General features: G+C 39.9%; 1 protein-coding gene and 1 pseudogene across 2 annotated transcripts in view; one reads left to right on the forward strand and one right to left on the reverse strand.

Annotated features, from left to right (window-relative positions):
- LOC101021093 (schwannomin-interacting protein 1) overlaps positions 1 to 26678 on the reverse strand; it is an 803298-nt gene that overhangs the window by 148202 nt on the left and 628418 nt on the right. The window lies entirely within an intron of this gene.
- LOC103882231 lies at positions 2841 to 26646 on the forward strand (annotated as a pseudogene).

Here is a 26678-nt window from a genome sequence, read left to right on the forward strand (position 1 = left end):
CCTACCTATGTTTATCTCATCCTAAACAATGTTCTGCATGAAATCACAGGTCTTATGTGCTAAGTTTTCCCCCAGATGTAAATGAATGTAAATACAAGACTGCCAAAAGACGTTTAGTTGAGTATCACTTAAAAATTACCCTCTCCCACACTCTGGGAAACATTTGTCTAGATAAAGCATTAAATAGGAAGGACTCACAGAGACAAGGCAGATTGGGTTATATAGCTGGAGCCAGATGCATCAGGTAGGTTAAAGAGAGGAGTTAAGAGGCAAAGACTGCAGGAGCTTCTCAGGTCCAAGACTGTTGGCCCAGACTTCTAGAGAAGGCCGTTGGCAAGGAGGTGCTACCTTAAGGAGATGACATAGCATTCATTTATCCATTTCTCCGTTGACACAGTTACTCTTTCATCCAAATATCTACTATGTGCCAGGTACTGGGTTGGGTGTCTGGGGAGAGAAAGCTGAAAGAGTTCGAAGAGTTCGTGGCTCAGAAAGGAAACAAAGAATACTCATGGTTAACAGTTGGGTTTCAAAGTATTAGGGTAGACATACAAAAAGAGTGCTATGGAAAAGGTACTGGAGAGGTGTTTAACTCAATGTGGGCGGCTTAAAAAAGCCTTCCCAAAGGAATCACGCTTGAATTGGGTGTTAAGGTATAAACAAAAGTTGCTGAAGTTCCCCAAAGGCTGAAAGACAGAAGGATATTCCAATTTTGGGGAACAGTATGGTCAAAAGCTTGGAGATGTAAGAAACCATGGTCCGTCTCCCACAAATGAAGGCAGCTTGGTATAGAATAGCTGGAAAGAGAATGAATATTGCAGGATATAGGGAAAGAGGCCGGAAATGGTAGGAAAAGCAAGAGTGGATGTGAAGGATATTGAACTTTACTTTCAACCTGAAATTGATAAAGAGATCTGAAGAATTTTAAGACAGAAATGGCTGGATTATAAGTATTTTGTGTGTTGACTGATGTTGAGAAAAACTAAATTTTATATCAAAACATAACCTAAAGGCCTTAGCCAGAGTGCCAGACAGTCAGCAGTATAGATCTGCACCATTTATAAAATGATTTAGAGTCTAATCAAGGAGTAGTGGTGACTGGAAGGGAGTGAGAGTGCAGATGATTAGTGTTGTGGACATAAAGCACTGGATAAGCCACACATCAAGACAATGTAATCTCCCACGTGAGAACTAGAGTTTTGACGGAAAGGAAGAGAAGAAGCAAGTGCTAAACTTCTCAATGAATGTAAGGAAATGGCTGGACCACTGATAAATGATAAGACAATGATAGGATGAGGTAGAGAAGGATGAAGGAATTACCCTTCTGTAAATCCTAAGGGAAGAATTCACAGGGCTAATTTTATATCTATAGTTCTATATTTTTTGCTTTTTTAAAAATAATTTTTCATTATGGAAACATTCCAAGCATTTACATAATTGCATAGTACTATGAACCCCATGTCCCTATCACCTCACTCTAGAGATTATCACCCCATGGCAATCTTATTTCACCTCTTTGCTCCTCTTACCCCCCCTAGATTATTCTGAAGCAAGTCCCAGATATCATATCATTTGAAGACAGTGGTCTTCATTCTTCTCAGCCCAAACCTGTATCAGAATCAGAGGATATGATAAACCTTGCACTGTGACTAATTAGACAAACACCGAAAATTAACAAATATGGAGGCAAAATCTACTCTCTAATAAAGAGAAATAAAAACTAAGACATTAACATGACTATGAGTCACTTGGAGAAGAGGATAAAATAGAATAATTTCTAAATAATAGTAATCTACTAAACAAGGTTACCAGCAAAATCCCACAACATGAATTAAACTAATATGGTTAAATATATGAGCAGGGAATTAAAGGAAATTCAGTTTCAAAATGTGTAAACTAAAGCATCAATGAAATAAGCTATGAAATAAACTACTAGATTGCAGTGAAAAACCTGAAAGCAGAAAGAGACTAGGGCTGAGGGTGGAATGGGAAAGCAAATGAAGTGCAAGTTAGAACATGGCCTAACCCATTTAAAACAGATCCCAATTACTTCCTCCATTTGGTGATTATTACTATGCATCTGCCATAGTAGAACACTGTCTGGGCTCTGGAATTTTTAGTAAACCATCTCTTCCGCTTAAAGAAGAGGCAACACTCTACCTGGGAGCACGCAGGGGCGTTTACCTGATTCGGCCTGACTCTTACCCAGATTCTTTATTAAACACCTGGCTCCTTAAGAAATGGAGGCAAGTGGAAGAGGTTCAAAGAAGTGGAACAGAAGATAATTAGAGGAAGAGATTGGTTTTAGCAGAAAGATCAAAGGAACCAAATGCAGGGAACTTGGCTAAGCAAGAGCTCAGGAAAAATGAGCTATTTGAGGCATGTAAAGAGTGAAGCAAATAAGAAATACGGAGCGGGTGCACAGAGCATAATGAACAGCCGTGTGATAGACATACACATAGGGAAAGGCAGGCCGAGGGCAGAACAAACTGCTCACCTGGCACAGGATTACACAGCAGTCCCATTGAACACTTTCTCCTTCTTTTTTTTTTTTTTTTTTTTTTTTGAGACAGAGTCTCGCTCTGTTGCCCAGACTGGAGTGCAGTGGTGCTATCTCGGCTCACTGCAATATCCACCTCCTGGATTCACACCATTCTCCTGTCTTAGCCTCCCAAGCAGCTGGGACTGCAGGCGCCTGCCACCATGTCCAGCTAATTATTATTATTATTTTTTAGTAGAGATGGGGTTTCACTGTGTTAGCCAGGATGGTCTGGATCTCCTGACCTTGTGATCCACCCGCCTTGGCCTCCCAAAGTGCTGGGATACAGGTGTGAGCCACCATGCCCGGCCCCATTGAACACTTTCTGACGTTCAACAGGCTTCTGTTCAATGGCTACCTTGAACACCAAGCTGTTAGAATGCCAGCTTTCAAAGAGGTAGGCATCATTTTTAACCTTTCAACTTTGGACAGGAAAATGTGCTTAATCAGTACTGCTTTGGCAGGCAGGATGGGCAGAGGAAAAACTATTTCTCTGAAATGTAATTTATAGATAAGTTCTAGTGCTCCTCACTCCTACAGAATTTTTTCTAGTCAGCAAAATTTTTACCAGTGAAGGCAGACAGAGAGAGAGAGAAAGAAAGAGATTGATTCTGTCTGTACTGGTTCTAATGGGTTATATTTAAAGTTTTTGCCTAAGGTCTTATTGACTTGATTTTGGCAACATTTTAAAGTTCTTTGATCAGTTTCTTTCAGACACTGGGTCTTTATGTTTTATGGAGAGTTAAAATTTATCCTTTTATTTTTAAATATATCATACATACAAAGCAAAATATAAAAACATGTATGTGCAGTTTAAAGAATAATGCTTAAATGAATGCCTGCATTTCTCACCTCCCACTGTAAGTCAGAATATTTCGTTTGGCACCTTTGAGGCCCTCTGGGTGTCTCACCTTGATGACGTTTCCTTTTCTACCTCTTCCCGCTCAATACTATCCTAAAATTCACCTTAATTCCTTGCTTTTCCTTATAGTTTTACTATACGGTACAGTATATATACTGTTTAAAAATTTGGGGGGTGCTTCTTCTTTTGAGACTGTGAGTTAGGGGTTCATCTATGTTCATTCATTTAACTAGTTATTTTTTAAATTAAACTCTTAATTTTGATATTATTGTACATTCATATGCAGTTTTAAGAAATAATATAGAGAAAAATCCCTTGTGCCCTTTACCCAGTTTCCTGCCAATGGTAACATCTTGCAAAACCACAGTAGAGTATCAAACCAGGGTACTGACACTGACACAGTCAAGATATAAGACATTATACACAGTAGAGTATTAAACCAGGGTACTGACACTGACACAGTCAAGATATAAGACATTCTCTTCACAGCAAGGACCCATTATGCTGCCATTCATCGTCACACCAGTTCTCTTCTGTCCCCATTCTCTAACTACTAATCCGTTCTCCAGCTCTTTACAACTTGATTCAAACTAATGAGGTCAAGTATATGAGCAGGAAATAAAAGGAAATTCAATTTTAAAATGTGTGAACTCAAGTAACCATTAATCTGTTCTCTAACTCTGTAATTTTGCCATTTCAAGCATATTATATAAAGGTAGTCATACAGTATGTAACATTTTGGGATTATTTTCTTCACTCTGTCATTCTCTGGAGATTTATCCAGGTTGTTCTTAAGTGTCAATAGCTCATTCCTCTTTGTTGCGGACTAGTATTCCATGGTATGGATGTACCACAGTTTGTTGTACTGTTCACCCACTCAAGAACATCTGTGTTGTTTCCAGATTTTGGCAGGCTCTTTATTTTTTAAAACAGAGAGATATTTTTAATGTGTATGGATATTTTTAATGTCTTAATGTTCTGTTTCTAATCCAGATTCAGAAAAACCAACTAAAATGACAAAGACCAAAGCAACTACCCTTTAGGAAAAGATTAAGAATCCATTCAGCCTCTGAGAGAGGCTCAGAAGGGATTGATTGAAGCCTAAAGGAAGAATATTAGCTTGTTCTTCATCTCTTACAGTTATAACAGTTAGAAAGAAGATAGTCAGTTTTAGGAGGAATACACTCGAATTCACTAGTCCTCTACAGAGTATATCCAAGGCCGGGCGCGTTGCCTCACTCCTGTCATCCCAGCACTTTGGGAGGCCGAGGTGGGTGGATCACCTGAGGTCAGGAGTTTGAGACCAGGCTGGCCAACATGGCAAAAACCCATCTCTACTAAAAATACAAAAAAAAAAAAAAAAAAAAAGATTAGCTAGGTGTGGTGGCGGGCACCTGTAATCCCAGCTACTTGGGAGGCTGAAGCAGGAGAATTGCTTGACCCTGGGAGGCGGAGGTTGCAGTGAGCCAAGATCGGACCATTGCACTCCAGCCTGGGTGACAGAGCGAGACGCTGTCTCAAACAAACAAACAAACAAACAAAAGAGTGTATCCAAAATGAATCAGAATAAGGTTAATTATTGCCACTAACCCCATACTTATACCATGGTCTCATGGTGGTCCCTTCCCTCACTACCAGGACAGCATGAAGAAGAGTTCAAAAGACTTGCTTCTGTAAACAGTGGGCAGAAAAAATAAAAATAAGTGAGTTCCTAACACTTGCTACTTGAGTTGCAAACAGAGCTCAGTAGAATGGATGTACTAGCCTTATATGGCACATCATGATGATGAAGTTAGAGGCATTTGTTATTCCTTGCTTCATGGACAATATTTTGAAGAAATCCCCAGGGGATACCACTGGAGATTCCACACTTTTGGGGGCAGTGTCTTCTTGTCCCAGTCCTGCAATAACTCCCAATGGCAGCGTCTGCTCAGCCCTAGCGCAGGAAGAGGCACAATTAACTGCATTGCTTTTCTTTTCTTTCTTTCCTTTTTTTTTTTTTTTTTTTTTTTTTTTAGACAGAATCTCATTCTGTCACCAGGTTGGAGTGCAGTGGCACAATCTCGGCTCACTGCAACCTCCGCCTCCTGGGTTCAAGCTATTCTCCTGCCTCAGCCTCCCCAGTAGCTGGGACTACAGGTATGTGCCACCACGCCCAGCTAATTTTTGTATGTTTAGTAGAGACGGGGTTTCAGCATGTTGGCCAAGCTGGTCTCAAACTCCTGATCTCAAGTGATCCACCTGCCTCAGCCTCTCCAAGTGCTGGGATTAAGGTGTGAGCCACTGTGCCTGGCCTCCTTTTTCTTTTTGACTCTTTTTCTGAGGCTGGAATCCCTCATGCATGGTGCTCCCTGGTTAGTCTAAGACTGATCAAACATCTGGCCACTACCCAAAAGTTCTGATACTGCACCCTATCTCAGTCCCCTCAAATCCATACTCCTGGAACTGGACCTTGTTTGGGGTTGCCACCTCTGCCTGTCCTCTGGGTTTCCTCCCTTGTTCTCAGCACCACATCAGCAAGACTTTGCCATTTTTGGTAACTTGGCTAGACAGGCCAGAAGTTTGATCCCATATGGCCTTTCCTATGTCCTTTAGCAATTCTAATGAGGCCTTGATGGTTACATATTTTAAATAAATGAAAGGATCAAAGCTTATGAAGAAAAGATGAAGGCAGCTTTAAACTTTTCAATTTGTTATGTTTTTTTTTTTTCTTTTTTTCTGGAAAGAGCTTAAATAGGCATGCAGTTTGAGAGTAAGGAATCTAGAAACGTCTGCTCAGCAAGTTTATACTAGCTCTTTATAACTGTAAGACATTCCATAAAAGCTCGGTAAAACTCTAGTATTTCTAAAATCCTGTGAAACTGGTACATCTCAGTGGAGACACAGGGTATTAGAAACTGTGATGTCTGAAAATTACTGCTAAAATATCTGAAATCCCTCTTTCCTCTCTCTCCTTTTTTAATTTTAAGAAGTCCAGAATCTTATGGGCAGAATATATGGTTTTAAGCAAAGCTTGCTCTTGAGCTTTGGATTAGCCTGGGCTCATTCTTCTCTATTTTTATGTTCACACTATCCATTCATTCAACAATAAACATTTATTGAACATCTAATGAGTGTCTGGTACTCTCCAGACACTGGAGATTCAAAGAAAAGGCCATGATACCAATACCTCTCTTCACAGAGTTGAAGAGCTAGTGGAGGGAAAGGGATATTCAAAGAAAAAAGGAAATACAGTGTTGGGAAGGGGGAGTTGGGTGAGGTGGATGGCTTGGTTTGGTTTGCAAGAGGCTTTAGGGGAGTGTTGAAGATCTTGAGCCAAATTATAAATCCACTCAGAGCAAGTCAGGGTCTGAAAAAACTTGATTCAACTCCTTATTTCTGAAGTCCAAGAAGGTGACCTGGTCCAAATGTGTGTGCCTAATTAATAGCTAAGATAGGATATCTTAATGCAAAGTATTTGGTCTTTTTTTTCCCCCCCAAATATACAATTCTGGTTTCCTCCCTTTTTTGGCTACACAACGAAGTGGCCTGTCTCTCTTAGGGGCATACCTACGGACCAGAGATGAAGGCAGAGATTCCTCTTTATAGTAAAGTAAGACCACTTGCTTTTTAAATTCTTGGAATCTTGGCTTACGTAGCTTGTATGATGGATTTAAAGAAGATTTCATTGGATTTTTGGGGGGTAGGGGGATGACCCTATCTTCTTTCTGTCTCTCTTCTCCAGTTTAATCCAGAAACTAGAAGACAGGCTATGGGTTGGCAAGCACCTGCTTCCCTCAGTTTAGTTGTAAGCTGTGGTCTGTTGTTCCACCTGCCCAGCACCCATTCTCCAGTGTTCCTGAGGTGACTCTCCTCTCAGGACACAACAATCTTTTGGGAAAGACCCTCATCCTGACTGCAGAGGCACCTACCACTCAGTAGAACCATTCACCAGTGTGGGGATGGCCTGCAGCCAGCTTCTCCCCTCTCTTTTCTTGCCACCCACTTCAGCTCAGCCTGGGGACAGGATGCTCCTCCCCTCAAATGAGAATTGAGTTGTTCTCCAAGTGAACTGACAAGTTTCCACATTGCTGCTTTGTGAATCTCTGCATTTGCAGAGACACACTGAGGTCAGTATGGGGGCCACTTGCTGTGGAGGTGCAGAAAGAAGAGTTGGCTATGAGGAGAGACAAGAGGACAACAGTAAGAATGTTCTGAAGTCTTGGAAGCTGAGTTGCCTTTGTCAGGGAGGAGCCAATGCACCTGGAAACTATTTGTGAGGCTTTAATGCCTAAGTAAAATTAGTACTGAAATGCCTGAATCTCTGCAAGAGATTCTGATGTTGAATGTTACTCTTTCAACAGAATAAATGTAGACTTGGTCCCAGTTATTCATGTAATAAGGCACCGGTTTAGTAAAATGATATATGTAGGCTAATTCATATTGACCCTCAGAGAAAAAAAATCACCTATTGTTATTCAAGAAGCACAAGTAATTTTATCTCTTTTTACAAGCCCAAATCAAATAGATTACCTTTCTGAGCAATGAACAACTTGAAATGCAGATAGATATGCAAGGTTAAAGAGCAAGAGGATAAGGACTTGCATTTGAAAGAGCAAGGTCTTCTGTAATTTGGTACCACAAAATTCTCTTAAATGAATGTAGAGGAAACCAAGGGATTCTGAAACTGAAAAAAATATCTCAAGGAAAAAGAAAAAGATAACATACAGGTGTCATGGGAAACAGCATTTTATATGTATTTAGCAACCTTCCTCTTGAAAGAAAAACACTTCTCAAAACCTTCACCAATACTCCTCTTGTCCAGGCCACCGTCATCTCTGTTGTGGACACTGAAAGAGCTGCCTAGTGAATGTCCCTCTTTCACCTTTGTCCCTTACAATTCACTCTCCACTCAGTACCCAAAGTGATCTTTGAAAGATTGTCTTTTGAAGCTTGCAATTCTCCAATAGCTTCCCACTGTACTTAGGATAAAATTCAAACTTCTTAGCCTGGCTTTAAAGGCGCTTCAGGATTTCTCAATAGAGACATTTTTTTCAGGACAATATGAGCAAGACAAATCTTGTGTGAATCAAGAGCAGTGCAAGATGTTTATCATACCTGGTCCTTGCCCACTAGAAGCCAATAGTGTCCTGCCCTCAACTCTAGCATTGTATATGCAAATTGCCACCTGCGCATCTTCAAACATCCTCTAGGCGGAAATAGAGATGTTGCAGCACCTCCAGCTGAAACCCCCTACTAGCCTATGCAATCTGGCTCCTACCAACTTTTAACGTCAGGATCTTTGCATTGGCTATTTTCTCTGCCTAGAATGCTCCATTCCCAGACCGACCCATGTTTGGCTTCTTTTCCATATTCGATCTTACCTCCTCAATCAGGCCTTCCCTGACCACCTATAAAATAGCAAAACACACGCACACTTGGGCACACAAATACACACAGAGTTTCTCTCTCTCACTGAACACGCTTTATCACTATTTACAATTTCCTTCTTTGTTTACTCATTTATTGTCTCTCTCTTGCCTCTCTAGAATGTAAGTTCCATGAGAACAATATATTTTGTTTGTTGTTATATCCCCAGTGCCTGGGGATACATTTTTGTAAATATTTGTTGATCAAATAAAATAGATGCCATTACGTTATATGCCATTTAATCACATTTATAATAAATGTTAGGATGCAACAGAAAAACATTATTTAATTCATTGTTCATATAAAGCACTGAGACACTAAAAATAACAAGTCCCACAGTGAATATGAACATGGAGAGAGAAACTAAACTAGAAATGTCATTACCTTCCTACTAAGTCACACTGGATTATTTCAATATAAGGCAATCCATTAGATAGGTCACATTGAAAGACATAAATATGCAAAGACTATAATTAACATAACTCTCTTGTCCCAGCCACTTTATGACAACATGCTTATGTTGGTTACTATCTATATACCGGCTGCATTTTTTTTTTGAAATTTAAAGAAAAAATTTATTAAAGATCTGAAAAACAATTCCGAAAAGATGGACTTTTCCAGAAAACTAGCTACACAATGCATTGTGTCAATTGTGTTAAAATGTGCATTAGACACAAATACAAAAACCATGAATATTTCATTTCACTTTATAGTTTATTACACCTTCTCAAATATAGGCTCAAAAATTTCACCTTTCAGAGAAAGGAAGAGACAAGGAAATAAATTTACTGTTTCCTCTGGAACAAACTTAAATACATGTCTTTCAACTGATTCTAGATCCTAATCAAATTGATCAATCAACAAGGCAAAGCATCATGTGGGGATGGCAAACACAACACATACCCACTGCCACTCTCCACTCCCACTCCCATGCAGTTTGGCTTAGCAGTTCTAGAGCTCTCTCCTATCGAGCACCCATCCCACCTGGGACTCCTCAATCCAGTGCTCCAGGAAGCTGCTGCCAATCAATTGGAGTTGACAGATAAGTTAAAAATCTATTTGCCAGCCCTGGAATCATGGAAAGAGCAAACACTGTTCACATCAGTCTGAGTATGATATCTTCTCTTTATCACTTGTGAGATCTTGGTTACTTAACCTCTTTCTGTTTAATGATACCAAATTTGTATTTGAAATAATATATGTCTTTAGCACAGTGCCTGTTACAATTAGAATTCAATAATAGTAACACATAACTGTGGTGAGATGGCTGTACTTCACCTCCAAAAATAGAAGAAGTATTATATAGAAAGGCGAGAGTAAGTGCAAGTTACTGGGAACACTAGAGTGAGATTTACTATTGGACTAGAGGAGCAGTTCCCAAAGTATAGCCCCAGATCACCTGTAAACTTGTTAGAAATTGCAAACATTCAGGCCCCAGCCGAGACCTACAGATCAGAGACTCTGGGGATAGAGCCTGGCAATCTGTGTTTTAACAAATCTTCTAGGTAATTCTGATGTATGCTTTCTAGTTTGGGAGACACTGCACCAGAGGGGCAAGCAGGAGTGGAGAATAGAAGTGATGAAGTCAGGGGAGAAGGATGTCTACTCACCTGATGATTAATCAGGCCGAAAACAAGGAAGTGCTGCCCCTCACAGAGGCTATGACCATATCAGCACTCCCCACTTTAGTGGAAATTTCCCATAGACAGGATATCAATTTGCCGTAAACACAAAGGACAGACCGGAGCACACTAAAAGAATATGGGCTTCAGCCGGGCGTGGTAATCCCAGCACTTTGGGAGGCCGAGGCCCGCGGATTATGAGATCAGGAGATCGAGACCATCCTGGCTAACATGGTGAAACCCTGTCTCTACTAAAAATACAAAAAAATTTTTTTTTTTTATTTTTTTTTTGAGACGGAGTCTTGCTCTGTCGCCCAGGCTGGAGTGCTGTGGCCGGATCTCAGCTCACTGCAAGCTCCGCCTCCCGGGTTCCCGCCATTCTCCTGCCTCAGCCTCCCGAGTAGCTGGGACTACAGGCGCCCGCCACCTCGCCCGGCTAGTTTTTTTTTTGTATTTTTTAGTAGAGACGGGGTTTCACCGTGTTAGCCAGGATGGTCTCGATCTCCTGACCTCGTGATCCGCCCGTCTCGGCCTCCCAAAGTGCTGGGATTACAGGCTTGAGCCACCGCGCCCGGCCCTAAAAATACAAAAAATTAGCCAGACGCGGTGGCGGACACCTGTAGTCCCAGCTACTTGGGAGGCTGAGGCAGGCGAATGACGTGAACCTGGGAGGCGGCACTTGCAGTGAGCCGAGATGGCGCCACTACACTCTAGCCTTGGCGACAGAAGGAGACTCCGTCTCAAAAAAAAAAAAAAGAGAAAAAACGAATATGGGCTTGTATTACAAGGGTAGGTGTGAGGGGAATGTCCCCAGTGCAGCCCCGGTGCAGGCATGCAATAGACTGAACTTCAGTCTCTCTCCCTTGGAAGGGTAGGCAGCCGTGGTTCCCGATTGTTTCAAGTGCAGCTTTGACTGAAGGCAAGAAGCTGGCATAGACTTCTTCAAGCTTCCCCAGCTTGGTGGTTTCATGAATGAATTACATCTGAAAAGCTTAAGGAGAATAGTTGGGGAGTTGGGGAAGAAGGGAGTCAAAGATGTATCAAGAGATTCAACTTCACTAGGATCTCTCATTTCCATCTGTTTAATGCTTTCCCCCATTCTAACTCCTGCCAGTGTACCAGACACAGAAATACTTGCCTTGGGGTAAAAAGTTAAAAAATATTTTTAAGGAGCACAGCCAATCCAAAACTCTTTGAGACCCAGCAGCTTTTAAGCCACATCTGCATTTGTAGGCTGTTTCCACAGTTAACCCCTGTAGCAGCTTGATGGTTGCCTCAGCATCTACTTCTTTTTGATCCACCTAATTAGAAACATAACTTACATTTTTATTAAAAATTGAATTTCCACATCCTTAGAAACATATCCATACTTGCAGATTGTCTAAAGCGTGTAGATAAGATCTGGGGCCATTACCTTATTATTAAGGTACAAGACTTTGTTAGAGACTATTAGGCATTCAGATCCAACATAATTACTGAGCACCTGTCCTGGCACATTTCATGCGTTCCCTGAACCACGTGCATAGGTATTATTATCATTCTCATTATGCAGGCCATAGATCGAGGCTCAGACACATGTAGGAACTAGCCCAGAGTTTCAAAGCTACTTTAAGTGGACAAGTGTGGACTCTCAACACCAGTCTCCTGACAGAGGCGGTGTTAATCCATGACTAGAAGATAGGCTGTGTGTGTGACCTGTTCTTAGTTTAGTTAAAAATGGCATACTCAGTTCCCAGCTTATGTACATGCTGGGATGTGCACTTCCAGTGGAATGTTTCTGCTACTGAAATTTGTCACCACCTTCCTAAACTGGTGAGAGAATTTGTTTGGGTCATACACAGACTCATTGCAAGTAAGGCAGACCTACTCTTAAAGTGACCTAAACAATGAAAATGCTGAAGTAAGGATAATCATGTTCTTAAAGACCCCTGTGTGAATAGGCTAGGAGTTTTTATAGAAAAGTAGCAATTGGGGCCAGGCGTGGTGGCTCACGTCTGTAATCCCAGAACTTTGGGAGGCTGAGGTGGGCAGATCACCTGAGGTCAGGAGTTCAAGACCAGCCTGGCCAACATGGTAAAATTCCCATCTCTACAAAAATATAAAAATTAGCCAGGCATGATGGTGGGTGCCAGCTACTTGGGAGGCTGAGGCAGGAGAATCACTTGAACCCGGGAGGCAGAGGTTGCAGTGAGCTGAGATCACATCACTGCACTCCAGCCTGGGTGACAGCAAGACTCTGCTAAAAAAAAAAAAAAAAAAAAGTAGCAATTTTTGAAATACTTCTAAGAGGTGCCTTATAAGAATCAAAAAAGTTCCTTTTAAAATACTTTTTTAGCTTATTATTGGAATAGACCACCTTTATAGAGATGCTAAGATAACTTACTATTGTTCTTTAAGAATATGGAGTAATTTTATATTAAAAGAAAACAATCAACAATTCTTCACGTCTCTGAACACAAAATAAGTGGAAGTGAGTTTGCTTAAGAAGAGCTTCCAAACAGTGAGGTGGCTGATGATTAGGAATGGGTTTCCCAGTGAGTTGGGCATCCTTTTATGAAGGGAATGGACACAGGGGATGAAATAACTGTAGTTCTAAAGCTGAGCTACAGAGCTGGTTTCCATTTTCAAAACTTATTTCCTCTGCCAAGGAACAGTATAGTTTCCCAGGTAATAGAAAAAGAAAAAGAAAAAAAAAAAAAAAAAAAAGGAGAAATAGCATTTATGGAGCCTATGCTGAGTTCTGGGGTCTTCTGATCCTAATTAACATTCATTCTCTTTACAAATAAGAAAGCTAAAGTTTAGACTGGCTGAGTAATTTGCCTATGGTTATGGACATAAATGAAGAAACTAGAAATATAACTCAGATCTGCTCAATTCTAGGTCAGAAACTAAGGCACAGATAAAGTAAGCGGCCTGTATGAAGTTGTAAGATCCATATGTGACTGAGGGCCGCGAGAGTCATTGTGTGAAATGTTTGGGAAGACACATCATTTTTTGCCTTTGAAATGCCTTGATTTATCTTATCAGAGATAACAGTATGGGCTGGGCATGGTGGCTCACGCCTGTAATCACAGCACTGTGGGAGGCCAAGGCGGCAGATCAGGAATTCGAGACCAGTCTGACCAACATGGTAAAACCCTGTCTCCACTAAAAATACAAAAATTAGCTGATGTGGTGGCGCACGCCTGTAATCCCAGCTATTCGGGAGGCTGAGGCAGGAGAATCGCTTGAACTTGGGAGGCGGAGGTTGAAGTGAGCCGAGATCGTGCCACTGCACTCCAGCCTGGGCGACAGAGCAAGACTCCCTCTCACAAAAAAAAAAAAAAAAAAAAACAAACAAACAAAAAAAAGTTAATAATAATAATAATAATAACAGTATGGGACTTTTAGAGATTTTTCAGCTTTAAGGACAGAATTTTGTTTTTCTCAGTGGCATCTATATTTGAAAGCAATGTATTTGACACTGCTTTCTGGATTTAGCTTCGTACAAAATGAAGCAAAACTATACCCATGCACTCTGCTCTCTTCCACATTGTGAATGCAGAAGTTAACTTTTTGCTTGGGACACCAATGTTTCTGAATGAGAAAGGTCCAAAGTAAAGCCCTTTGTGATTTTAAAGTCAAGAACAGATCTTTCTTTTCAGTAACCAATAATCACCACTTTGCCCATCCATCAGAAGTCAGAGGAGAAGAGAGGAACCCTTACACTAACAAATCCCTCTTGATAAAATCTTTTTTCATGAACATTCTGTCTTTAGAAAGCACTAACAAGTGGATAGAACACTTGTTAGTTAATAATAAGAATTCTTCAGTGAATACTCAGATGAATGAATATTCTTAAAAGGCATGCAGTATGTAAGGAATTTTAATCCAGCCTTCTTGTTCACTCCCCCACACAACAACTGTAGAGAAACCACTGCCACTGAATGATGAATGGACCTAGACTCAATTAGGAGGGAAGAGGACCCCAAGCCCTGTAATTTAGCATCTCTCCTTTTAAATTCCCGGGTGGACGCCTTTTTTGGCTGTAGGCTCAGTTAAACGGCTTTGGATATTATGTAAAATGACCATCAAGTGTTTCTCCTTCTATACCACACCCATCTCTTTTCAAGCTCTCAATAAAATCCCAACCCCAGCTGTATATACATCTCAATCTTAGAGAGAAACACACTTCTGCTAGCAAATCTTTAGCTATTAAAAAGTTTTATTACCTAATTTCAAATTAATATTGTACAAGGCTCCAGACCATGGAAGAAAAAAAATCAAGAAGCTGAATTAGTAAATGACAGAGCAGTAATTAGCTTAAATGAGATTTCTTCCAGCCCTTTGCTGGAAGAAAGATGACACAGAAAATCTGAAGTTTTTCTGTGGATGACACAGAAAATCTGAGCTTAGAAAATCCTTCTCTGCACGTGGTACTATGAGGATGCCAGAGATGCATTTCCACAGTCATAGTCTTGTTTATTTATTTAGTCTCCTACTGCAGTACTTCACACATGCACCCCCACTTTCTGCTCTGTGGCAGCCAAACCCTAATGGCTAAAAAGCCAGGCTGCATAAAGGGTTAAGGCTGCAGCCTTCCAGGCGTATAGACATTCCAAACATTGGCATGTAACTTTCTCCTCTGCAGTCAGTCCTGTAGCTTGAGCTCCTGGAAAGCCTTCAGCACTTGCAGAAGCAGTATTTCCTACCAGCTATGTTTGGTTTTAACTTGCAGTTCACCAGATTATATAGCTCAAGAGTCTAAACTTATCCCTCCACGGTCTTATCTAGAATTTGTCCCTCTTCCCGTGCTGAATTTGTTTCCCCCGCCCTGCCCTGGGAATGCCTCACGGCCTTCTGTAACCTTGCTGCCTTCTCCCCACAGGAAGTTAGATGCATCCTCACTAGCTGCATTACTGCACATTTCCCTTGTAACCTTGTTTTTTCCTTCGACTCAAACTTCCCCAAACAGCACCATCTCTGCTGACCCTGAAATTCTCTAGCTCTTTCATACCAATATTTCTAACCCGCCATGAGAACGATTATAGAGGGCAAACTGGGGAGAGAAGGTTTGGGAACTCACCTGCACAGCAGCAAGGATCAGACACAGGATGGGGCTGCCCGCAAACTTCCCAGGGACTGTCTGCAGCCAAGTCTCTTGGCCTTAAAGGGACAGGGCGCTTTTCACCATATAAGGAAGACAATTTCACTTGACTGCTTTGGAACCTGTTTGGGCAAAGCAGCTCCTTCTCTTGACATTGCCTGCCAGGCTTCAGCCTTTTGAGGAAATTTGGAGCCTGACAATTCACAAGGATCTGCACATAGTAGGCAATTTAATAATTCCTAAATAAGGGACCAGGCGTGGTGGCTCTTGCCTGTAATTCCAGCACTTTGGAAGGCCGAGGCAGGTGGATCACCTGAGCTCAGGAGTTCGAGACCAGCCTGGCCAACATGTGAAACCCAGTACCCAGTCTCTACTAAAAATACAAAAATTAACCAGGTGTGTTGGCGGCCTTCCAGCTACTCAGGAGGCTGAGGCAGGAGAATGCTTGAACCCAGAGGCAGAGGTTGCAATGAGCCAAGATCGTGCCATTGCACTCCAGCCAGGGCAGCAGAAAAAAAAAAAAGAAAAAAATCCTAGATAAGGCACAAGAAAGATATTTGGTGGGCTATTTTTAAAGGCCAGAAAACCCTTTATGTGGGTCTTATTCTCTTACAAAATGGGTTTCTGGCAACTGTGAAGTCTTCCTCAATTATATGAAAGGGCTTCTGCTTCTATTTCAGGTTTGGCTTCCTTGAAACAAATAATCTTGCTCACCTCAGAGAGGAGCGGCAGTTTGCCCCCTTCCTCCTGACTCGGAGACAAAAGAGAGACGACTGAAGAGTGGTAAAGCCTGTGCTGTGAGATTCGGATCGTAGCACTGCATGCTGAAAACAGCGAAGTGGAGATGATTTTGCTCTTTCAGCGGGTAGAGAGCCCTTCCGAAACCGATAAACACGCACAGTCCTCAATGGAGGCTCTCTACCAGCCTTGTCTACTTCTGAGCACACCTCTTGGACTCCCTTGGCTAAAGCCCACAGCTGAAGTTTGAGGGTTCCTTTTACCTTTCCAGCTGGCAGGGAAGAGGATGTGCTTTAGCAACAGCAAACATTTGCTACTGATAATATTCAAATGCAAAGCTGTCCTGTTGATTGGGGGTGGATTAAAAGTAATTATAAAATGTTAGATTCTAAGAAGACAGTAGAGCCTAATTTGGTCATCACTTGTGTGGTAACATACTTCTTTCTTTGCTGCCAACTGGATGTTGTCTTTGAAAATGCTTTGACGTCTGCCAGGTGGCTCCAGCCAGCACCTACTCTTTTTTGCTTAGCTTACTATGCCTGATATCCAGTGTCTGAATCACAGATTTGGAATCTTTTAAAAACGGAATTTGGCACTTGATATAGAGTCTCATACTATCTTCACATCTTACTTTCTTGCATAAATTTTGAGTTTTAAGGAAAAAGACCACTCCATATTCCTCCATATTCTGATTAACACCCAGCATGGAATAAGCATGTAGTAGACTGGGAAACCCTTGTTGGATTTAATCAACTGAATAGAATCCTGGGTTTTTGTATGATGTCTAGATAGTTTTATGAATAAAGTAGGTGTTTACTAAATAATTGTTTAGTAAATGGCTAACCCACCCCAGCCTCACTGGGAAAGAGAGGGAAAGGGGAGCTCGTTTTCATTTTGCTGTGGTCAAATAAATACATGGTTTCTTTGCTTTACTCTCTCTTTTATATCAACTAGTAATTTTCATGTCATTAAATTTTCTTTAAGGGAAGAGGTCAAAGGAATATCTTTAAAAGGTAATTATTGTGATTACTCTTTGATCCAGTAATCTGATTTCTAGGAATTCAATCTAATGAAATAATTAAACAGAGGCAAAACATTATATTAATAGAGCTACTCATTGCATTACTATCTATAACAGCCATAACGAGAAATTACTTAAAGGCTCTAAGGTTATTTCATACAGCAATAATAATAGCTCATGCTGATTGATTGCTCATTATGTATCAGGCACTGCTCTAAAAGCTTTATGCAGATTAACCCACTTAATCTGTAATCTCACTTAATCTGTCTCAATTCTCATGACAAACCTATGAGGTAAAAATGGTCATCATCCTCATTTTACAGGCTGGAAGACTAAGGCACAGAGGTTAAACAATTCCCATTTGGACTGAGGTATTTTGGCACCAGCACTTATAGTCTTAGCATCATTCTTTGCTCTCATTAGGACTTCCTGAACATTATAATAGGCACTAGGAACAGACAGATTTATGAAAAAGAAAGGACTCCACTTCATATAATCATTAAATATAACAATTATGAAAACTATGTACAAATGAGGAAACATCCTAATTTATATGGACATACATATTTATAGGTATATTATGATGCCATTTATTTTATATAGATAGATATAGTGTAGATATAAATTGTGACCCTTTTATTTAACAACATATCTCGGATATTATTCCATATCCAGGCCTACAGATCTCCTTTACTTTTTAAATGGCAGAATACAAGGCTGTCTTCTGGGAATATACCGTAATTTAACCAATGTCCTATTGATGTACGTTCAGACTGTTTCTAGTCTATTGCAGCTAAAGTAATTGTGTAATGAATATCTTCATTTGCCATATGTGATTTCAACAATAGCCAAAAAAATCTTATTTTTATTGATATTACATTCAATTAATAATTTGATTTTGGGAAAGTTGACTTCTTTATGATATTTAGTCTTTTTATCTAAACATGGGGAATGTCATTTCATTTTATCAAGATTCAGTTACATATATTCTGCATGTTTATTGTTATTTTTATTCTAATGTATTTTATTATTCTAGAAGCTATTTTAAATGGGAGCTTTTTCATTATGTTTCCTAACTTGTTTTTGTACAGAAAAGTTATTGATTATTGCATTTAATAACCAGCTTTTGTACTGAATTATCTTATTGTTTCCAATAATTTTCTATGTGACTCTCTTTTAGCTATGCAATTATATCATCTGTAAATAATTATCACTTTGGCTCATCCTTTTCATTGTTTTATACATTTATTTCCTCTTATTTAATTGGGTAGTACTTAAACAATATTAATTAAATACGTTAAACAATGTCACCATTTCCTCACATTATTGGGAAGGCTTTTTGTATTTCATCATTAAACAACATGCTGCCTTGGAAAAAATAGGTAATTTTTTTACCACTGCCACAATATTATAAAGAAAGTGTTACCTGGAACACATCTATTTTCTTTTCTTTTTTCTTTTTTTTAGATGGAGTCTCACCTGTCTCCTAAGCTGGAGTGCAGTGGTATGATCTCAGCTCACTTCAACCTCTGCCTCCCAGGCGCAAGTGATTCTCCTGCCTCAGCCTCCCAGGTAGCTGGGACTACAGGGGTGCACCACCATGCCCAGATGATTTTATACTTTTAGTAGAGATGGGGTTTCACTATGTTGGCCAGGCTGGTCTTCACCTCCTGACCTCAGGTGATCTGCCTGCCTTGGCCTCCCAAAGTGGTGGTATTACAGGCAAGAGCCACTGCGCCTGGCCAGAACACATCTATTTTTAATGACTGAACTTGATAGCTCCAAAATCCCCTGGCCTGACAGACAGGAATAATTCTGCTTCTAACTGTCCCCCACTATTTCTCCAGTGATCCAGGGCCTCTCAGAGTTCACCTGAGCTTTCCCAAGGCATGTTTGTTCTCTCTACTCTGCTGTTACTACTGCAAGTGACTTTCACAAGATGCTTCTGAGCCTAGCATTGCTCTGCTGGTGACCACTGCAGCTAACCCATCCCAGCCTCACTGGGAGAGAGAGGGAAAGGGCAGCTCCTTTTCCTTTTGTTTTTCAAACTAATGTGAGACAGATTCTTCCCTTTATCTCATAAGACAGCTGATGCCAGGAACCAATTTAACAAGACATTACTGGAAGTTGGCAGTGAGTGGGGAAGAAGTAGTATAGCACACTCTAGACTGGCCTTAGGGTCCCCTGTGAAGCTGGTTAGCTGCCTCATTCTCCATCCTCCTTCAGATGTCGAGAGAATTTCTGCCTTTTGGAGCTTGGACAATATTGGTCACCTACCCAGAGAGAGGAGAAAGATAATCGCGATATAAATGTAAGGCCGACTTCTTTAGTCTTTATCGCCTGCCTAGGTGTGATCAACTCCCAGAATGATAGTGAAAAGATCCATTTCCTTCTAAGAGGTACTCAATTACCCACCCACTGGCATATGGTCTGTCCCTAAGGCACTAGCAAGACAATCACAGCATAATCTGACATCATGCAGCTTACATATTTTAAATGTGCCCTGGGGAGCTAACAATGGGCCCAGATTTATTGAAGTTACTCTTAAATTACAGATTGCCTTTTTTTTAAAGACAGGATTTTTAAATTTGATGATGACATGGCTGTGACCAAAAAACAAACAAACAAACACAACAACAACAACAAAAGATTTTTGGAGCCTGAAAGAGCAGAACCAGGAATCATCTGGACACCCATTTAGGGGAAGGACTGACCAGTGCATGAGGCAGCCTAGGTATACTGAACAGGGGCTTATTAATTTGTTGACTATCATGAAGGCTTTGCTAGCAGCCCTTTGTTTCATATAAAAATATAGGCATGAAACCAAACATATATTCCCTGTGTGTTGGCCACATTTTACTTTGCTCCCTAGACCCACACTAGGTGAGGAAATCAAAGTTCACCCTAATCACTTCCTCTAGGAAACTTGATTCATCCTATAAGATAACATCCCTCAATCCTCCAAGCCCTTTATTGCTATGCTTAAGCACTTTTTTAAAAAGTAAATAAATATATTAACAAATATTATTGATATTTGGGGCTTCATTTTCCAATCCTTGCAAGTTTATGCACCTTCTTATGGTGGGAATTTGTGCAGTCATTTGACAAGATTTGTTAAAAGTCTATAACATGCCGGGCGCTTCAGAACCCCGGGGATACAGCAGTGGAAAAAAATAGGCAAAATCATGATACTCATGGAGCTTCTGTTCTTGTGGGGAGGCAGACCAGTAAATAAATAGAAACAAAAATGTCAGGTAGTAATAAATTCTGTGATGAAGATAAAATAGGATACATGAAAAGCTGACTGGGTGTTGATTAGGAAAAAACTCAGAATTCTTGAATTTGAAGCTGCTCACAGCTTTCTTTTTAGAAAAGATTCTGCAGCATCTACGAGCCAGTTCACCTTGCAAATGATTGGTGTTCAATAAGCATTATAGGATGGTTTAAAAAATTTAGTTTGGAGCCTGACCAAAGTTTCTTTTTCATGGCTTTAACTACATTAGTTCATAGAGGATTTGTTTTTTGATGTCTAAATCAGGTGGTATCCTCAATGGGCTTTTAATGCAAGCTTCCTCTCCTATGTTTCCGTCATATTGCCAATTGCCGCTTATACAGGTTACATAAAAGCAAATGCAAAAAATAAAGTTATCTCAAATTCCGGTCAAGAAACACCTGCTAAATAGTTGGCATTATCCTTAGATAATCTTCTCTTCGAGCAATTTTGGAAACTCCCTAGTTGTACTTCTGTAAAGCTTTGCACCTGGGAAATGGCACAGAGGCTTTTATGAGAAATGCTATTATAAGCCTCTCAGTAGAGCTGAGAGACAGGAGAGGCTGCGGGAGCCCTATTTTATAGTACAGTAAGGTTAGCCATTTACTGTTCCCATAGGCTATTTCACTTGCAATAAAGGTCAATGGGCCTTTTTAGGGAGGAGAGCTAGACCCCTGTCTAAAACTGCCATCTTCAGCAGTCAAAAAGACAGCCTGCTTTAGATTCTTCTGGAAAGTGGTAGGATTTTTATTTCACTGGGAGAGTGGTTCAATATGATCAGCTGATGAGCATGGCAATAAGAATTCACAGACTTCAGAACAGAAGACTTAAACCCTAAGGTAGCTTGACCACAAAGCTAAGCAGGGTGTGTCAGTCTGTGGCTCTGCTTGTTACCTTCATTTATGAACTCTGCCAAAAAATGCAACATTTCTGTACCTGGAATTCTTTGTCCCTAGACTTCCTGAGAGATTAGTGTCCTAAAAGACAGTGGTTTCCAACCCATGGAGCTGCAAATCCAGTACAGCAGAAGTCGTCCTACTAACAGTTGAATGAAATCAAACTGAGTATTTCCTTAAAGACACTGGGCTTCAACATTTTTGTTCAATATCTCCTAAAGGAATTTTGAAAATCTATATACCTTCCTTCAGTTTTATGTTATAATCTAAAAGTTTTCATCAAAACTTAAATGGTTGCAAAGGGTGTAATATATGGTCTGTTGTAAATATTGGCTTTCAAAAGTAATACTATTACTCAGCTTGTTATAATATATCTAATGGAATATAAGTAGTATAGCACCATGACACCCACCATCATCCATTTAGTAAGCGATAGGAATTTTACATCATTTCTTTTTCCCTTTGAATTCTTATTTCCATTCTCTTACAAAATTTTATTATAATAAAAGATCTTTCTGTGCTTAGGAGTATTTAAATTTTACCTTAGTATAATTACACCTTAGTTTTCTATAATAAATATAAAGTGAAATTACAATTTGTTTCTTTCCTGTGACCTTTGGCTCTGTTAAAAGACAATGCATCTGGATGGAGCTGTCATTGCGATTATTGCCAGCAGTATCTGTGGCAGAGACAGTACTCTGTGCTCACCACACCCTTTTTCTTCTTGAAAGTCCAAGAAGTTTTTATTTCGTAGTCTTCCACTGGGAGAGTGGGCAGAACTGAAATCTTGTTTCCTATCCTAGACAGTTAAAAGTGTATTGAGGCCAGGTGTGGTGGCTCACACCTGTAATCCCAGCATTTTGGGAGGCTGAGGCGGGTGGATCCCTTGAGGCCAGGAGTTCGAGACCTGACCAAGATGATGAAACGCCGTCTCTACTAAAAATACAAAAATTAGCTGGGTGCAGTGGTGTGTGCCTGTAGTCCCAGCAACGTGGAGGCTGAGGCAGGAGAATTTCTTGAACCCAGGAGGCAGAGGTTGCAGTGAGCTGAGATCGTGCCACTACACTCCAGCCTGGGTAATAGAGGGAGATTCTGTCTCAGAAAGAAAGAAAGAGAGAGAGAGAGAGAAGAAAGAAAGAAAAGAAAGAAAAGAAAGAAAAAGAAAGAAAAAGAAAGAGAAAGAAAGAAAGAAAGAAAGAAAGAAAGAAAGAAAGAAAGAAAGAAAGAAAGAAAGAAAGAAAGAAAGAGAGAAAGAAAGAGAGAAAGAGAGAAAGAAAGAAAGAGTGAATTGAATTTCTCTGTCTCTCTCTCTCTCTCATCTTCCCAAGTGGAACTAGAAACTCTGGTGGCAGAGATACAAGATGGAAGCAGAGCTATCTGGGTCACCCTTGGAAGAGAGTCCCCAAGAAGGGCTCCTCATCTGCATCAAACTGTGCGATGAATGAGCAATCAAGTTTGTTGTGTTAAACCATTGAAGTTTTAGGTTTACTTATTACAGTTAGGGAGTTTATACTGTCCTGATGGTTATGGGGTATAACTGATGAAAACAACATGAATATATTATAACTTTAGACAGGTAATTATTAAGATTAGAAAATCAAACTCTTAAAATGCATCTCAATGAAAACATTGAGAAATCTTGTTTGTGTAGATGGGAATGAAGACAGCCGTGGCAATGTCTCTCAATTCCCATTGAGTTATATGCACAAGGTGATCTATAAGAAAAAATTTTTAATAATCTGTCAATTTAGCAACCGCTTGACTTGCAAAGGAATTTTTTTTTACCCAGGGATTCGAGTCACTCATTTTCTTGACATCCTCCCCAATATTTCAAATTACCATTTTTTTGGAGCTCCAGAGTACTTTGTATCCCATTACAAATCACCATAGCAAGATTTTGTGAAATGGGAGAAAACTACTGGAAAAGGGAGGTGGGTAAAGATTTCTCAGACAGTCAATTTTATGAACAAGTTATATGCAATTTGAAAATCCGTAAATTAATTCCCTAAAAACTATCTATATCAATATACTCTTTGAAAGTCTCTATGAATGCCCTGGGGAAAAAGACGCTGGTTAGGGAAGAGGGAGAGGAGTCAGGAGCTGCAGTGTCTCCTGACCTAATCCTCCTTTGGCTGCAGACCTTCACCCAACCCTTGGTCCATCTTTCCCTGAGCTTCCTCCTAACTCACATTAGCTCCCAGTAAAAAAGATCCTGATCAGGATTAAAATCTGTAACACATAAGGAGTTATTTTAAATCAATGAGAAAAGTATGATTACTCTAACAAAAAAGATGAGCAAATGATATGAAAAGACAGTCAACAAGAGAAGAAATACAAATGGTTAATCCCTATAGAAAATCTTAAAACTCACTCAGAAATCATAGATATGCAACTTAAGATAATGAAATACCATTTTGGAAATCAAATTGGAAAGAATACATGAACCTCTAGTGGTGGTTAGGAGGAAAATAAACTGGTTCAACTCTTCCAGGTAGCAATTTGGCAATGTGCATCAAAAGTCTTAAAACGTATAAAATTGAGCTAGCAATCCCAATTCTAAGAATTATTCTAACATATTATGAATATGGAAAATGAAGATTCAGCCTCAAGTTTTATCACAGTGTTTTGGTCAAGGTTCTTTTGGTTGTAAGTATTAGGTTGCAAAGTATCTTTCATTTGAAATGCCTCTCCTCTACTGTTTTTGCTGGGTCTCTTAGTTAAAATTCTTGGTTGATTTAGTCTGATTACTTGCTGAGTGCCAATAGATTAGCCTCATCCTAGCAGCTGTTTGGGAGAAGAGGTGTCATGATGTATAGTGTTGCTTCTTCCAGGTACTATATGGGGTTAGAGTTGGGTTCTTCATATCAAACAGGAAATGAAATAAACATAGCATATCTAAAATGATGAAGAACAGAACTAATTTAAAATTCTGACCTAGTATGTGAAGCAAACTCTGACATCATGCAATGAGATAGTTATTAAAAATGTTCTTATGGAAGAACACTGACATCATGCAATGAGATAGTCACTAAAAATGTTCTTATAGAAGACTACTTAATAACATGGGACTAGACTTGTGATACTTTTCTATTTTTAGAGAAAACATAGAAACACTGCAAAAAAGAGTGTAATTTCATCTTAAAATTCTTATATTTGTAAAGAAACAATATGCAGCAAAACTGTAGTAATAGAAATATGTGGATGGTGGGACTACCAGCTATTATTAATTTCTTTTCTTTATGAAATCATTATTTTCTAAATTAATTACAGTTAACATGTATAAGTATTTTGATAAGAAAAACAACATTACGATTCAGCAAGAATTCTTCAATCTCCAAGAGGACTAAAAAGAAACAACGTGAATCTCAAATTTTGGATGAACTATTAATAATTAGGTTCTTCTTGGGGATTCAGACAACAGGCTGCAAAACACCTATCCAGCTCCTGGAAGCGCTGAGCATACATGGGCTCTGCTCAGCAGCAACAGCAGGTTCCAATTGCTATAGCCAGGGGAGGAAGAGATGCCATGGAGAGGAGTCCCCACATCTGTTCTTCCTGCTCCCCACTTTCCTCCAGGAATTCTAAAGCCCTTCAGCTATATTTTATGATTTCTATATGAAGACATGTAGTTTAGGGCAAAGAAAATTGGACTCAGAAACAGAGGGTTCAAATCTGTTCTGATACTTTACTAGTTAATCATCATTAAGCCACTAAACCTCTTTGAGCCACAGTAAAATGGAGAAAATAATAGGCAACCTGTTTATTCATATGGTTGTTTCAACACTTTAACGAGACAATATGTGAAAGTACTTGAAAAAATGATATGCATATAAGCATACATACATGCTTCTCTCACACACACACTCTCTCTATACACACAAATACACATACACACACATGCACACACACAAAAATACTGTATCTCAAATGTATACATTAAACAACTGGGGAAATACAAATTAGAAACCTAAATCCTTGATTAGACCTTGGCTAAACGTAAATGAAATTATAGATCCTGTGGATTCGATGAGATGCCTCGAGAAGAAAATGTCTTGTTGACGCGAATACTTTGAGAAGTGCTGATTATTATTCTCTCTATAAGATAGAAAGAAAGACTTTCTGTTGGTGCCAGGCCAACTCAGAGTCAGAAGAGAATAAGCAGGATTCAGAGGAAGTTTGATTCAAACTGGAAGAGACAAGAGGGTGCAGAACTTGAGCAACAGGCCCAACAGGCTGAGTGCTGTGGCCCTGCTGGTGGAAGAGAAGGTACAAGAAGAGACCACTCTAGTGGATGATCCCTTTCAGATGAAAACAGGTGGTATGGTATCCACCACAGTTTCCTAAAGAAACTAAACAAAAGGCACAAAGATAAAATCAGTGAAGAGGAAAACCCTGGGGACACTGTTTTCTGCAGAAACCAACTGAAGGGATGAGAATGTAGACATAATAAAGTACGTTGAGACAGAGCTGAAGAAGAGGAAAGAGATTATGGAAGACAAGGAATAGAAAGTCAAACTGAAGAACACAGAGGACTGTCTTTATGAACGTCAAGAAAACATTTGTGTTTCCTCAGCAAAGAAGACAGAAGAGATGCTTTCTAGCCAGATGCTGAGTGGCATCCCCAAGGTGGACCTCAGCATCAATGCTAAAATAAAAAATAATATCATTTCCATGGAGGATGCCAAGGCCCATCTGGGAAAGAGCAGCAGAACAAGAAGAAAGACAGTGAGACATCCTTTGTGCCTACCAACATGGCTGTGAGTATGTGCTGAACAACCAATTTTTATCATGAGGAGCTCAACAGCCTCATACACAGAAACAAAGAGCCTTGAAAGCAGATGACAGGGAGAAGCCAGAGCCTGAGTGGTCCTTTCCCAATGGCAAGCATCCTGTTAATGAGAAGGCCCCTGATGACTATCACTATGAGAAGTTCAAGATGAACAGGCGGTACTGAGATGTGTAGAATGGAATGTAAATACCAGTTCTTTCTCCCTCCATCCCTTTCACTGAAAAATGCTTCCTGGATAGAACCATGCTCATTTGCCATTAAACAGTTCCAAAAATAGACTTTCTTACTCCTGCTGCTTACCTGCTGGACTTTTCAAGCACTAAATTCGTAACTTTTTGAAATAAAGCAATGCATAGATTTCCTATTTAAAAGCAAACTCTATTCTTGTGGGCACTAAATCTTGTTTGCAAAGGTATTGGCTTTCTCTTAACATTTGTTCTTGGTC

This window comes from Papio anubis, chromosome 2 (genome assembly GCF_008728515.1).
Source record: "Papio anubis isolate 15944 chromosome 2, Panubis1.0, whole genome shotgun sequence".
NCBI classification, from domain to species: Eukaryota; Metazoa; Chordata; class Mammalia; order Primates; family Cercopithecidae; genus Papio; species Papio anubis.